This window comes from Triturus cristatus, chromosome 3_2, assembly GCF_964204655.1.
Source record: "Triturus cristatus chromosome 3_2, aTriCri1.1, whole genome shotgun sequence".
NCBI lineage: Eukaryota > Metazoa > Chordata > Amphibia > Caudata > Salamandridae > Triturus > Triturus cristatus.
In genome coordinates, this window is record NC_140584.1 from 1,067,850,794 (window position 1) to 1,067,866,845 (window position 16,052).

Consider the following 16,052-nt stretch of genomic DNA (forward strand, 5'->3'; position numbering starts at 1 on the left):
ACTTGTCAAACAACCTTCCTTGCCTTAGGTTGGTAATGCTCTGTGATTAGACAAGTCAGCACTGTCTTTAGACAGAGTCTAATGGTCACAAGAAAACGCTGGAGTCTACACTGCAGGTGTGAGATTCGAGAGCCATGGGGCACATCTACATTTGGGTATGGTAAAATTCTTCTCCCCTAAAATCTCCACAAAGAAAACGGAGAAACGATTTTTATTTATGCAAAATGCATAAGGCCACTAGATTGCCTGAAAACTGAAAGCAAGGGTATAGCTTTAATATTAAATAAAGAGATAATCGCACGACTTGGAGGAGAAAATGTCTCAAAGTTGTGGCTCACATTGTTTTCGCTGTTCCACAAGATATTTTCTACTCAACCCAGTATCCAGAGAGAAAAATTATGGAAAGAGCATAACTGTAAATTCTGCTATTCCCGTATTCCAGAGAAGAGTTCATATTTAAGCCACAAAAGGCAAGTAACTCTTTATTTTCCCCATATTTCAGATCAACAATGCACTACCTATGGAGAGTTTCAAGGCACAGTTTTACTGTATTACGTGGGTGGATTTTGGCTTAAGGGGAACACTGCAACTCGTTAACATGCCTAGATATTGTCCACAATTTAGCATATGCAAAAAGCATAACTACTTCATGCGTATGACGCTGTAATTTGACTTCACCAAAGGCCACGAGCAGTGTGTGCAATGGATGAAAACGCCCACAAAATGCTGGCGAGACCCCATCTTACAGTTTGTGAAAGGCAGCTCAAGCCTGCATTGCTACGACGGCCAAGGCTAGCTTGAAGCATTTACAACATGTTGGTACACTGTCCGTGCTCGAGTATGTGTGAGGGCGACGTCAGATCTAGTGGGAACATGTCGTATGAGTAATGGTTGGTGTTAATAAAGCGATCCCTTCCACAACAGCAGGAATAAAACAAACGTAAAGCAGTCAGTTCACACACCCACAGGTGGGCACCCATGAACGCAAATGAACAGTAGCCTGGAAATGACGGGCACATAAATCGCCCATAAACCCACTTTGAATGATTAGGAAAAAAGACTAATGAAACAAGAGCTAACGCTGAAGCCGGACGAAAGTGAAAGTGATCGCGATGCACTTAATGAGGCTGAAAGTGATCGCGATGCCCTTAATGAGGCCAGCAGAGTGACGAGATCTGTGGTGGGGGAGGGGGAGGGAATTGAAGCGCGGAGAGAGGCACGCAAAGCGCGCGCCCGCGCACATGCACTCAGCCTCTAGGCCGGCCATGGCAGCATCTGGTAGCACTTTTTTTTACCCCTTTACAATAAGTCGAGCAAGCAGCTTGCGCTGCTCTAGGCTCGACCTAAAAAGTGAGTGTGCTCCAAAACAATATTATGCAATATGTGGCGGCTTTATGAGGCTTGCAGAAAGTAAGGCTGATCTAGAATTGCCTTTTTCTTGCACTATAGATCTGAAGGTGTTTCTTAATTACCTCCCTGTTATGCATGCTGTTTTTTTGGGGAATCACTGTTTCCTAGTTCACTTCTTAAGAAAGCCAGGGTAGGCCTCTGTTTGACCAGTATTTCTACTGAAGACTGCCAGACTCCTTATATCCAGCCAGTGCACCCTGGCTCTCTGACAACTGGTGAGATGGAAATAAACATGTCCAAAAGACATTAAAACAACTGGAGGGAACCACTAGAATGAATTTGATCACAGACTTGCAGTTAAAACGATGTCCTTCTAGTCTTAAATTCTGAATATGTACCACACATGCCTCATGCCTCTCAGTTTTCCAAAAGGAGCATGGCCCAAATATCATGTAACTCTCAATCACACACTCCTCCATCCACACTCATGTTGGAGCTGATTACGCCCTAGTGGAGTCATAGCCACATTTGTTTTGAAAATCAGAACCGCTTTAGATCATAAGACTGATTTCTGATGGATACATCTGCCAGTGGATTCCTCACCTTGTGAATATCCCCTGCGCCAGCATTCCACGGTCCTTTTCTTCCCCAACACTCCACGTCGACGTGGGCGACGTCATAATGCATCGGCTCCGCTCGCGACTCCGTATGACATCACCGGAGCCATAAGAGGGCCACGTCGGCGTGATGACGTCAGTTCCCTTTTTTCCGCGCCGTCGACGCGCAACGGTTTTTTCCAGTACTCTCCTGATACTTAGTAGTTGTAAGGTGTTACTGTTGTAAAATCTGTAATGTCTTCGACGAGGAAGTCGGGCTTTAAGCCCTGTAGGGAATGTGGCGGCCACATGTCGATGACGGACCTGCTTGAGGACTGCTTGTGGTGCCTTTCGTCGGACCACGCTGTTTATGGCAAAGATCGGTAAGGAGAAGAGAGGGAGGAAGAAGGAGAAGTCGAGGCCGGAGTCATCGACTTCGAGGTCGTTGAAGTCAAGGAAACATCACAAGAAAAGAAAACATTCTTCACGACGCCGGTCTTCGAAGAGCAGGAAGTCGAGATCGGCTTCGCCCCGGCGACGTCGAAGTAAGGACTTGTCACCTTCTCCTTCTCCTTCTAAGTCTCCGGGAGGATCTCCTTCGCCGAAGCGGGCTCCAGCGCGTTCACCGGCGCAGACCCCGGCGCAGTCCCCGGCGCCGTCTCCGGTTCAAGTGGAGTCGCCTGTTTCGGATGGTGAACAGGAACACAGGGAAGAGCCTACTCCGGTGCCTGAAGATTCTACGGCTCCAGTAGAGGACACTACGGCGCCGCTGCCAAGTACTCCGCAGAGGTATACAGGTTCTGTTCCTTATCCTCAGTTTCCTGCTCCAGGCACTGATTCTACACAAGTCTTAAATGCCATGTATGGTATTTTTAATAGGGCGGCCTTCCCATCTGGAGCACCAACTGGTCCCGTGGGTCCCATGGCGTATTCGTTAGGGGTGCCGCAGCATTACGCTCAGGCCCCCTTTATGCCCTTTCTGCCAATGACGCCTTCGTGGCAGTTTCCGGCGCCGTCTGGGGATCCGTCACGGCTTTGGCTGGATTGTCCTGCTTCAGAGCCTTCCTCGACGCCGTTGCCGACTCCATCGGCGCCGCGTCCGGCGCCGCCGACTCCGTCTTTGGCGCCGCTGACTCCTATACCTCTGGCTCCACCGACGCCGCGTACGACGCCGACGACGCCGGCTCCCCGGATTCGATCAAGAAGGGAGGCCCAAAGGGTATTGGAGGAAGGAAGGTATAGGGCAGAGGTAGAGGAAGGTGAGGTTGACACATCCTCTTATGATTTTGAAGGAATACAAGAGGCTAGTGGCCTGGATACGACCCCGGAGTGGGAGCACACCTCATCAAGATCCTCTCCACCACAAGAGCTGGCACCCTACCATACTGTTATTAAAAAGGCAGCAGAACTGTTAGATTTACAGTTACCCTCAGTAGAGTATAAGTCGAACTTGCTGACGGAGGTGCTACACTCTCCAACTTCCACGTCAGAGCCTTTACTGCCTTTTAATAAGGCCATCTTGGAGCCTGTTTTGGAGGTATGGCGGAAACCACTTTCTTCTCCGGCGGTTTCCAGACAGGTGGCGAGAAGATACAGGGTGGCGCCTGGGGATCCGGATTTTCTATCTACACACCCGTCTCCAGAGAGCCTAGTTGTGCAGGCTTCCTGCTCAAAGCACGCTTCGGGGGCTTTCCCTCAGTCTCCCGCAGATAGGGAGTCCAAAAAGGTGGACCAGGCGGCTAAAAAGACTTTCTCTTCAGGAAGTATGGCACTAAAGTCTTCCAATGCCACATGCTTGCTGGGTCGTTACTTGCATGCCTTGATGGACTCAATGAAGTCTTTAGCCCCTAAGCTGTCTGAGGGCGATAAGACGTCCTTCTTGGAGGTAGTTGCAGACACTCAGGCCGCTGCTAGACAGGTAATCCAATCAGGGTTGGATACGGCAGATTCGGTGGCGAGGATAATGGGCTCATCCATAGCCGCAAGAAGGCAGGCATGGCTTCGTTCGTCGGGATTCTCCGCGGATGTTCAGGCCACTTTAGTGGATTTGCCGTTTGATGGGCAGAAGTTGTTTGGAGGGAAGGCAGACTCTGCCCTACAAAGATTTAAAGACCGCAGGTTAACGGCTAAGTCTTTGGGTCTGCAAGCTCCTGCTAAGGGTTCTGGTTTTAAGAAGTTTAGAGGATTTGGAAGATCATCCTTTCGCTCCTTCCGGCAGCCTCAGCAGCAACAGCAGCAGCAGCAACAGCATAATCCCCTCTATAGATCCTATAGAGGGAGATAAAGGGGTCGGAGAGGTTCTGGACGCAACCCCTCTTCTTCTTCCTCCTCCTCTGCTCCCAATGAGGCTTCAGGGAAGCAGCCCTGGATCCCCCATTCCGGATCATGTCAGACCTGTGGGGGGTCGGGTGTCCTACTTTCTACGGGGTTGGAAATCTGTTACGACAGACCTTTGGGTTTTGAACCTCGTAGAGACTGGGTACGCCCTTCCCTTTCGGGAGTTTCCTCCCCCTTACCCTCCTTGCCAAGGTTACTGCTCGGAGGACCATCTGCTGCTCCTGCAGAAAGAGGTTCTAGCTTTGCTTCAGAAGGGTGCAATAGAGGTGGTTCCGGAGCAGGAAAGGGGTCAGGGATGCTACTCCCGGTATTTCCTGATTCCCAAAAAGGACGGCAGATTGCATCCGATACTGGACCTCAGAATCTTGAACTTTTACCTGAAACAGGAGAAATTCAAGATGCTGACCCTTGCGCAGGTTCTTCAAGCGTTGCAGCAAGGAGACTGGATGGTGGCGCTCGACTTGCAGGACGCATACTTTCATGTCCCAATCCTGAAGTTGCACAGGAAGTATCTCCGTTTTACGGTTGGGTCGCAACACTACCAGTTTGCGGTCCTCCCGTTTGGTCTTACTGCCGCACCTCGAGTCTTCACAAAGGTGATGGCAGTGGTGGCTGCTCATCTCAGGAGGTCGGGGATTCCAGTTTTCTCCTACCTGGACGTCTGGCTTCTGAAGGCAGAGTCCCCGGAGATGGTGCAGCGTCATCTGCAGGTAACATCTCAGCTGTTATTCGACTTGGGTTTCTCGATCAATGTTCCCAAATCTCACCTGGTGCCCTCTCAACGCAACCTGTTTATAGGGGCGGTACTGGACACTACTGTGTGTCGAGCATTTCCTCCTCCTCAAAGAATTCTCGACATTCAGGAGATGGTCCCTTTATTCCACAATGGAGCGGTTGTTCCAGTTCTGAAGGTCCTTCGCCTGCTCGGTCTATTCGCTTCCTGCATTCTATTGGTCAACCATGCACGCTGGCACATGAGGGCGCTCCAGTGGTGCCTCCGCAAGCAGTGGTATCAGCACAACGGAGATCTCAGGGAGTCGATCAAGGTCTCCAGAGAAGCTGCAGCGGATCTATCTTGGTGGAGCGTGGAGGGCAATCTGTCTCAAGGAAAGCCCTTCCATCTGACTCCATCGGTGACCACGGTGATAACGGATGCCTCCACCCTGTGGTGGGGTGCTCATCTGGGGGATCTGGAGATCAAGGGTCTTTGGTCTCCAGAGGACAGGTTGCTTCACATCAACCTTCTGGAATTGCGGGCGATACGTTTGGCGCTCAAGGCCTTCCTCCCTTCCCTTCGCGGTCAGTCGATTCAAGTCCTGACAGACAACACTACCGCGATGTGGTATGTCAACAAGCAGGGAGGAGTGGGGTCTCTTTGTCTATGCAGAGAGGCCTTACATCTATGGTCCTGGGCTCAGGACCCTCAGATTTGTCTGATGGCAAATCATCTGGCCGGGGTGTTGAATGTACGTGCAGACAGTCTCAGTCGGCGGTTCTCCGCCAATCACGAGTGGAGGCTCCATCCGGAGGTGGTTCGTCACGTCTTTCGGACGTGGGGGACACCTCGGGTGGACCTGTTTGCCACTTTCGAGAACGCTCACTGCCCGTCATTCTGCAGTCTCCAGTATCCGATGCAGGGAGCGTTGGGGGACGCGTTTCAGTTGAGTTGGGGCTCGCAACTCCTTTACGCGTTTCCTCCCATGCCCTTGATTCCTCGGGTTCGCCAAGACCGGGCCCAAGTTATATTGATATATTGATCGCCCCGGATTGGCCAAGAAGGGTGTGGTACACAGATCTTCTCCACCTCTCCTTGTGCCCTCCGCTCCGTCTCCCTCTGAGGGCACACCTCCTCTCGCAGTCAGAGGGGCAGGTTCTACACCCCCACCTCCAGAGCTTACACCTTCATGCCTGGAGATTGAACGGAGCAACCTGAGTTCCTTCTCTCTCCCGCCTGGTGTGGTGGATGTTATTTTATCGGCCAGGCGACACTCCACCAAGTCCATTTACTCCTATAGGTGGTCTAAATTTGTAAAATGGTGTGGAGAGAGGTCCATTGACCCTTTAAAAGCCCATCTTTCTAATGTGCTCCAGTTTGCTCTTTCCTTGGCTCAGCAGGGTTGTGCTGTAGCCACGGTTAAGGGCTATTTATCTGCCTTATCAGCTTTTCTATGCCTTCCTGATCAACCGTCACTATTTAAATCTCCGGTTGTTCTGAGGTTTATCAAGGGCCTTACAAACATGTTTCCTCCCACTCCTTTTGTAATGCCACAGTGGGACCTTAATCTTGTTTTAACCTTTCTGATGGGGTCCCCATTTGAGCCTCTACATAGCTGTCCTTTGAGGCTGTTGTCCTTTAAGGAGGTCTTTCTTGTAGCCATAACCTCGGCAAGGAGGGTGAGTGAGCTTCAGGCTCTTAGTTCTAAACCCCCTTTTCTTACATTACATGCTGAAAGGATGGTTCTCAGGACCAGGGCTGGTTTCCTGCCAAAAGTTGTTACTCCGTTTCATTTGGGGCAGTCTATTACTCTCCCTGTTTTTTATCCACCTCCTCATCCCTCCAAGGAGGAGGAAATACTCCATCGCCTGGATCCAAAGAGGGCTGTGAGTTTTTATCTGGACAGGACTAAAGACTTTCGTCTAGATGATCAACTCTTCATTGGCTATGTTGGTCATTGCATATGTGTTGGTATATTGTATACTGTGTATACTTTGAGTCTGTCGTTGGTCCATCTGTTCGCCTCGAAGGCACGGAAAAAATGGGTGGAACTGATGTCATCACGCCGACGTGGGCCTCTTATGGCTCCGGTGACGTCATACGGAGTCGCGAGCGGAGCCGATGCATTATGAAGTCGCCCACGTCGACGTGGAGTGCTGGGGAAGAAAAGTTCTGTGGAATGCTGGCGCAGGGGATATTCACAAGGTGAGGAATCCACAGGCAGATACTGTATCCACCAGAAAAAGCGTTACCGAAGGTAAGTAACTTGTTCGTTTGTACAGAAAATATCTCTGTGGAAATGTTTAAGAGACATCATACATCTCTTGATTCAGATACGCTCTAAAGTACTCAAAGGCAACATGTTTACCGTGTTACAAATTATCTTAATAGCAGGGGCTGCTCTGCCACTACGGCGGAGGAGCATCACCCCACTGCTTTCTCGCAGTGCGAGAAAGGCAAAACATAAAATTTCAATAACTTTTAGTTTTAGTCATTAACATTTTATGTTTGCTTTGCGCATTGCGGGTGGGCGGGTGGGCAGGGCTGCTCTCCCTTTGAGCAGGGCAGGAGAGAAGTGGTTTGCCCACTCCTGAGTGCAGAAAGACTGTTTGGTCGACTCTCTCGTCTGCCCAAACCAGTCATGTGCGCTCTGCCCTTCTCCATGCAGGCTGCATTGCAGACTGCATGGAGAACATGCCCACCCCACTATCCCCTGGCTGGCTGTCGTCGCGACCAATCACAAAGCTGCCATTGCAGCGTTATGATTGGCTTAGGAAAGGGAGCCTGACTGCCTGTATCCTGTTCCTGCCGGAGGCAGGAGAACGGGAGCAGAGAAGACGCGGGACCCGGCAGAAAGTTACGTTTACTTTATTATTATTTTTTTTTTTATTTGCCCGCAACACCCCCCTGCGATCCACCCCTGCGAATCTCCCCCGCAAACTGCGTGCCCGGCCCTTCACCCACGAGCAATGCCGCCCGCTACTGCTTAATAGATGCATTAGTTCATTGCAACTTGAGATTGCCAATCTCTCCTTCAGAAGGGTAGGAGATGATAGAGGTAATGAAAGTGGAATAAGGAAATTAAATGATAAAAGCAGTACACACGAACATTCTCATACGATCAGTGGCATTAGATCTTGCTGTGTATGCAGGAAACAACCTTCAAATGAATCAGGTGGATTGAAAAACAATAAGACCTTCATTTAGGTCTGGGAGGAGACCTGGCCTAAACAGTCACTTTACTACTGTTAAGCCATACCTGGGGGTCTAGTTTAAAAAAATGTATAGGTTTCCGAGGTTCCTCTAGGTGCCGGCGAAGCTAGGGTTCAAAATCTACAGCAAGGCTCTTTGCAAAGAAAAAGGTCAGTGTTCACTGTGAAAATGTGTTGTGTCCACGTTGTGTTTTGGGCCGTTCCTGTCGCCGACACTTGGCTTACCCATACAAGTGAGGTACCATTTTTATTGGAAGACTTTGGAGAATGCGGGGTGGGTGGAATTTTGTGGATCCACGCAGATTCCAGAACTTTCCATCACAGAAATATGAGGAAAATGTGTTTTTTTGGACAAGGTTTGAAGTTTGCAAGGGATTCTGGGTAACAGAACCTGGTGGGAGCCAGACAAGTCACCCCACCCTGGATTTCCCTGGGTGTCTAGTTTTTAAAGATTTATAGGTTTGCTAGATATCCCTATGTGCTGGCTTAGCTAGGGTTTAAAACCTACAGCTAGGCACTTTGCAAAAAAAGGGTCAGTTTTCACTGTAAAAATATGGTGTGTCCACGTTGCTTTTCACGCCGTTTCCTATCGTGGGCACTAGGTCTACCCACACAAGCGAGGTACTATTTCTATCTAAATACTTTGGAGAATGGGGGGTGGGTGGAATTTTGTGGATCCACGCAGATTCCAGAACTTTCCATCACAGAAATATGAGGAAAATGTGGTTTTGGACAAGGTTTGAGGTTTGCAAGGGATTCTGGGTAACAGAACCTGGCGGGAGCCAGACAAGTCACCCCATCCTGGGTTCCGCTGGGTGTCTAGTTTCCCTAGGTGCCGGCAGAGCAAGACCCAAAATCCACAGGTAGGCACATTCCCCCAAAAAGGTAGTGCCTAGTGGGCTTTCTGCCGCTCTGGGAGGGGGAATTCGGGGGTATTGCCCCAATATGCCCCCAAGGGGGGCAGAAAGACTGTGGCTATTCTTTTTGGGGTATTGGCATGCCCATTGTGGGCAGCCCCCACCCCTACGTATAAAAAAGCCAGCATAATCGCTGGCGCCTAGTGGACTTTCTACCCCCAGGGGGGCAGATCAGGGGCTACTGCCCCCATCTGCCTCCTGGGGGGGCAGAAAGTATTTTCTTTTCTTTTTGGGGTAGGATGGGGGCATTTGCATGCCCATTATGGGCAGCTTCCGCCCGTAATTTAAATAGGACAATAAATCCCTGGTTTCTAGTGGGCTTTTTGCCCCCGGTGGGCAGATTGGGGGCTACTGCCCTCATCTGCCCCCCAGGGGGGGCAGAAAGACTGAATTGACCCAAAACATTATGGGGGAGCAAAGGCCCTTGCCCAAGGGGCTGCTCCCCCCTCTCTGGTGCCTAGTGGGTGGATCCCTGCATGGGTATCGCCCTCTTGGGGCGATCCCCAAGCAGGGATCCACTAGGGAGGGGTACCATTGGATTCTCCCCTTTCCATCGATACTTCTCCCATCTTTCTACATAGCTGAGATAGCCCCCGAGCACGTAGAAAGTGAAACTGAAATGAGGCTCTAGGCTCATTTCAGTTTCGGTTTCACTGAAATTACGTCAGTGCGGCCTGCGCGCTTATCGTCATTTCAGGGAATCCATCTACACAGCCTCGGTAGCTGAGGAAGCTCTTCCTCAGCTTCTGAGGCTGTTGAGGGTGGAAAGAAATCCCCATGGTGCCCGCACCGGTGGGATTTCTAGTGCCATGTGATCGGATGGCCGGGGCCGACCTACGCACATGCGCACTGGTGCGTCTGAAGGGGCTATAGTATTCCCCAGGTTTCAGACTGGACCCCGAACATTCTTGAGCAGTACCTCTGTGCGCCGTGCTATGTGTCAACATCGTCCATGCCGGATGTGGCATGCAAGGTGCCTATATAAGCGCCACCCTAAGTGGTGACATCAGCTGTGGATCCGGTGAGCTATCGCTGTCATTTTTAGATCAACTTTTTCTCGACTTTTGTCAAGCTATTACTTCTCTGTTTCCAGTGTGCTGGGAAATAGGTCCCCTTAGAAACTAAATAGGTTTGAAACCTTTAGGTTTCTGGGGGGAACCTATTTCCCAGCACACTGGAAACAGCGAAGAAATGATTCCCACTTGGTCTCCCTATGGTGCTTTGGGTGCATTGGGTTGAGCCACGACTCCAAGGCCTGTTTGAATGCCTCTCGATGCACCTGAAGACGATTCGGGGAACGGCGATGAAGCTCCTTGTGACGCGATGCCAAAAGTCTTGGCATCATTCCCACTCCAGAGGATGGCCTTGTTCCGGAGGCCGGCCATGGGTCCGTTCCAAGAGCTGTTTCCCTCACGGGAGTTCATCGAAGTCCAGCTCTTCTTCATACCTCTTGGGGAGCCAGCACCAGATCACTGCATTTCGCGGACTTGCCAGACCCCGGAGCTACTCCTGCCCAACTTCATGAGTTTTACCAAGCTCTTCTCCAGACATTCACATCCTTCTGGAGTGCCTTCAGGCCCCACAGAGTCAAGTGTACTCTCTGGCCTGGTGGTTCAGGTTGGACTGTTCCTGTGGGTAAGGGTTAAGGCTGATTTGCATATGGCTGGGTCTAAATTGGAATGGAATAGTGGGGGAAAAAACAATCGATTTAGACCCATACGTCTGTACTAGGGTGAATGTTTGACAATGTTCAGCATTAGGTATGTCATTTTTTGTGTTACGTTAGTCACCGTAAGTGAGAAAGGTATGCCCAGACGTGCGTCCCATGTTCATTATGTCATTTCATTCAATCTAGCCTGGCTGATGAGGGCTGACACCCTGAAACTGGTCCCAGCATGCTTAATTACAGTTCAGGAAAGACCTGGCCTGACAGTTCGGGCTGGTCTGTCCCCATGGGGAGCAGGGTCAAGACTGATTTGCATATGGCTGGGTCCAAACTGTAATGGCATTGTGAGAAAAAAAACAATGGATTTAGGCACAGAACTCTGTACTGGGGGTGAATGTTTGACAATATTCAGCATTCCATCCATCATCTTTTTGTGTTGTTGAACTGGTAAAGGAGCCTGAGTACAGGGCCTTTGACCCCATTGATGATATTACCCAGGGTATCACTGAAGAGAACTGATAGGAGTTGGGTGAGGCCAGTGGCTAGACACCTCTCCTGACACTGGTTTGGTCACTCCACCAGGTCCGGCCACCGAGGAGAGTTCATCTTTTGCAATGGTTATCAGATGGGCAGCTGACACCCTTGACGTCCAGCTTCCAGCGGTGTAAGTGAAAGCCAATTTATTAACAGAGTTACTTCAGCCGGGGCAGACAAGCACAGAGGCAATGCTTCCATATATTAAGGTACTTACGAAGCCACTCCCGGGGGCCTGGTCCGAGCCCTGTTCAGATGTTCTGGTAAATCGCCTAGTGGCCCACTGCCATTGCCCGGCTGCGGGAAAGCCCGCGTTCTTGACCCAGCATCCGACTCCTGAAAGTTTGGTAATGCAGGATTCCCCACCCTTACCCAGGTCTTATCTGTCCTGGACCCTGGAGACTGCATGGTAGTGTTGGACCTGCAGGGCATTTATTTTCTTATCCCCATCTTACAGGCCCACAGGCAGTACCTGCGGTTAATGGAGGGCTCTAAGAAGTCCTAGTTTGTTGTGCTCACTTTTGGCCTCACAGGTGTCTCTTGGGTGTTCAGAAAAGTGGTAGTAGTGGTTGCTGTTCACCTTCGCAGATTGAGGATCTCAGTCATTCCGATTGACTGTTGAAGGCAGGCTTGCCCCAATCAGTCATCACCCACCTCTAGAATACAGTGAACCTTCTTCATTTATAGGGGTTTACTATCAACATGCCAAAGTCACACCTGACTCTTTCCCAAACTTTCCCTTTCCTCTCAGCCATTCTGGACCCAGTACAGTTTTACACTTACCCTAAGGTGCAAAGAGTGTAAGACATGTGGGCCATGATCCAGATGTTTCATCCTCAAACCTGGATTTTAGTGAGACAATTTCTGAGCTGCTGAATCTGATGGCCTCCTGCATCGTGCTGGTAAAACATGCCAGATGGCATTTGCAGGCTCTGCAGAGGGATCTAAAGTCCCATTGTGTGCATTTTCAGGGTAATCTCTTTGACCAGGTCCAAATTTCAGCAGAGATTGCAGGAGATTTGCAGTGGTGGTTATTGAAAGGTGGCCTGGTCAGAAGCAGACCACTCTCCCAGAGTGATGACTGATGCATCACTTATGGGGTTTAGTGGCCACCTGCGAGAGGTGGAGATCAGATGACTCTGGTCTCCGGCAAAAACCCACCTCTACATCAACTTATTTAAGTTGCAGGATATCTGCTTGGTGTTGAAAGCCTTCATACCATCCATCAAGGGGAGGTTAGTTCAGGTGTCCATGGGCAACACCACTGCTATCTGGTATGGCAACAAGTGGGGTGGGGTTGTGGACCCTGTGCTAGGATGGCTTACGCCTCTGGAAATGGTATGAACCTCAGGACATCTTCATGGTCATGCAACACCTGACAGGATCTCTGAACACCACGGCAGGCGAACTCAGCCATCATGTGGACCATGACTGGTTCTATATCCAGAGATGGTGCACGGTCTCATCTAAGAGTGGGGAGATCCTTGGCTGGATCTAGTTGCCACTGTTGAGAACATGCAATGTCAGCACTCCACCTCAATGGAGTTTCCAAAGCAGCTCTCGCTAGGAAACTTTACGATTGGAGTGGAACTCTGTACTCCTGTAGGCCTTTAGGCTGATACCACTCCAAGAAGAGCAGGACTGAGCCAGCCCAAATTGTCCCTGTGGCTCCAGACTGGGCACTGAGACATTAGTACCCTGAACTCCTGGGCCAGAGGGTCTGTCCTCTCTTCAGGCTGCCTCTTCGGGAGGATCTTCTGTCTTAGCAGCAGGGCAGGTCCTGAACTCAACCTACACATACTCCATCTCCATGCTTGGAGATTAAGCAGGGACAGCTGAGCACTTTTGACCTTCCACCTGAAATTGTAGATGTTATTCTGGCAGCCAAGCATCCCTCGACAAAGTCTGTATATGCATGCCGTTGTGAAAAATGTGCGGCTTGGAGTTCAGACAAGCACATTGGCTCACTTCATGACCATCTGTCTGAAGTATTGCTGTTTGAATTGTCTTTTGACCGGCAGGGCCTGGCACTAGGAACTGCTAAAGGTTATTTGGTGGCTATCTACTTCTTTAAGGTTGCTGGAACAGCCTTCCCTGTTTAAGTCGCTCGTTGTGACATGGTTTATTACAGGTTTTTTGCACATGGTTCCACCTTCCCCTTTGATTATCCCCCAGTGGGATATAAATCTGGTCCTCTCCTTATTTCATGGTTTCCACCTTTGATCCCATGCATTGTTGTCCTCTCAGGCTTTTGACTCTCAAGATGGCCTTCTTTTTGGACATTACATCGGCTCGGAGAGTGAGCAAACTGCAGACTCTCTCGGTCCATCTACCGTAAAATATTTTCTTTCAGGACATGCTGGATCTCCAAACGCGCACCTCCTTCCTATCCAAAGTGGTCACTCCCTTCTGCGTCGGTCAAGCTATCACCTTTCCAGATTTCTTAGCTCTACCTCACCCCTCTAAGGGGAAGGAGAGGCTCCATTATTGAAATCCAAAGAGGGCCCTTAGTTTTTTTATTGGTCGTACCAAGGAATACCTACTGGACGATCGGCATTTCTTTGAATTCACCAGAGCAAAGAAAGGCAAAACTGTGCAAAAGAGAAAAATCTCTTGATCAGTTTTACTCTGGTGAAGAAGCAGGCTCCAGAAGGCATGAAAGCTCATTCGACCAAAGCCAAGGCTGCTACTACTGCGTTAGAATGCGTGGTTCCTGTCCTCGATATATGCCAGGAAAGCACTTCTCTCTGGATGGAAAGTCTGTCGAGAAGCCACTTTGCCTGCTCTTTTCTGCAGGACTTCTTGGTTTAAGTTAGTTTGCAGCCTGTCCGCCGGGTAGGATCTTGCTGTGGTATCTGTTCTAAGGTAAGGAATCTGCGTTTAAAAGTCTCTTCCAGAAAAACAAGTTACCTACCTTTGGTAAGGCCTTTTCTGGTAGAGCCTCTACCTAACTGCAGATTCCTCACCCACCCTCCCTTCCTCCCTGCTCTGTGAATTGCACTTCCTCATTTGGAAGGTACTCTTAGGACCAGCACACTGGTCACAACCTTTCTGATGTGGCTCTGCGCCTCTGGGTGCAGAATTTGTCCCCAAAAAACTGATATCAGCCCACTGGGGTGCGTCCAAAGCAGACGATGTCAACACGGAAGCATTGCGCCATTTACCGGCGACCAGAGGTACTGCTCAAGAATGTTCCGGATCCAGCCTGACACCTGGGGAATATGTTATAAGGTCTAGAATCTGTGGTTAGATAGAGCCTCAGTCAGAAAAGACGCTGCTGAATATAAGTAGCTTGTTCTGTAGGCCCATTTTATTAGGAGCCGGATAGTTAGCATCACTTGACATGTTTATTCAAGGGCAGCCATTTCCTTGTTAACTCACAATAGACAATAAAAGTGCATCACTCCATAGAAGCCTCTTTCTGTGCTCCTAACACGGGGTGTGTGTCAAGTGAATGGCTGCCTAACAATACGCTCTGCGGATATATTATCCTCTGGCGGTGGCGCTGTCAGTCAGTATTTTCAAACACTTAGCTTGAAGTAGGCAGGATTGAATGTGATAGGAGCTCTGTGAAATGAAAAGCTTTTCCAAATGAAAGCACTTTACAGCATCACAACTTGACTCTGATCTTGCCTTTCAACGGTGAAGAACAAATTGCCCTTGCAAAGCCCTTGATTCGTTCCTTTCATGTGTGTTTGTAAACCGGGGCTTGACATGTATAGCTCGGCGCAAAGAGCTTTGCTCATTTTAAGTATATTTTTTCTATAATAATTCTCCCTCCACATTCCTTGCCGCCGGAAACGCTCCGGGGGCAGCGCCTGCAGCTGTTCTACAGCGGTAAATCATGTGCAGACTTGATTTGGCTTCTATGCGCTATGCCTTTGGGTTTAATCTAGTACTCGGTTACCACGAGTGATTCCTTGGCCCTTGGTTTAACATTGCTCGGCGTGGGCAAGTGAAAATATAGATGGCAAAAAGTGAGACTCAAAAGTCTATACACTGTAAAATCAGCAGTATAGAAATGAAGATGGCACCACCCAATACTATTAACATCTTGACGGGTGAGACACACACTCCCAAACAACTTAAAGCCGGGCAGAGCCCACAGCAGCTATGGCACAGAACAGACAGCTTAATTCAAGAAAATGTATTAAACAATTAATATTACCAAACAATTTAAAAATCAACACGTATCCAATTTCTAACTAATTAAATAGACAAGCATTTTCAATGCACTAGGTCTCACATTTGTTAAAGTTAGAGCTGTTGACGTTGAAAAAGACAATGTTTTTACTTTAACTTTTTTATACCAATGGCAATAGCACTATGCAAATATGATTAATTAACTGCTAATAGAAACACGCAAGTAAAAAACATTGTCATTTTCACACTGGGAGACCGTGGGAGGAGAGCAGCAGTACGCGTGGGAGGGGTGAGATTGTTTTTCTTATCGTTGCATGCCCTATATTCAGTGCTTTAAATGGGCCGGTACTCACCGGTACTAAGTACCGGCACTTCTTATTTTTATCACCCTGAGTACCGGCACTTCTTATTTTTATCACCCTGAGTACCGGCACTTCTCTACCGCCGTGGAGAGTACCGGTACTCAAGGAGGGTAGGCGCATTGGCCTCTAGTGGTGGTAGCCTGTATCTTTGTTCAGCCAAATCACTTTTAACGCCCTGAGCTGAGCCTCCGCTGAACTTTTCAGCGTGCGCTCATTTGCA

The 16,052-nt window shown here is 49.4% G+C and overlaps 1 protein-coding gene across 1 annotated transcript in view; it reads left to right on the forward strand.

The window, feature by feature from the left end:
* Positions 1-16,052, forward strand: part of LOC146859134 (uncharacterized) — a 2,052,335-nt gene that overhangs the window by 1,641,728 nt on the left and 394,555 nt on the right. The gene's annotated exons all lie outside the window — the stretch shown is intronic.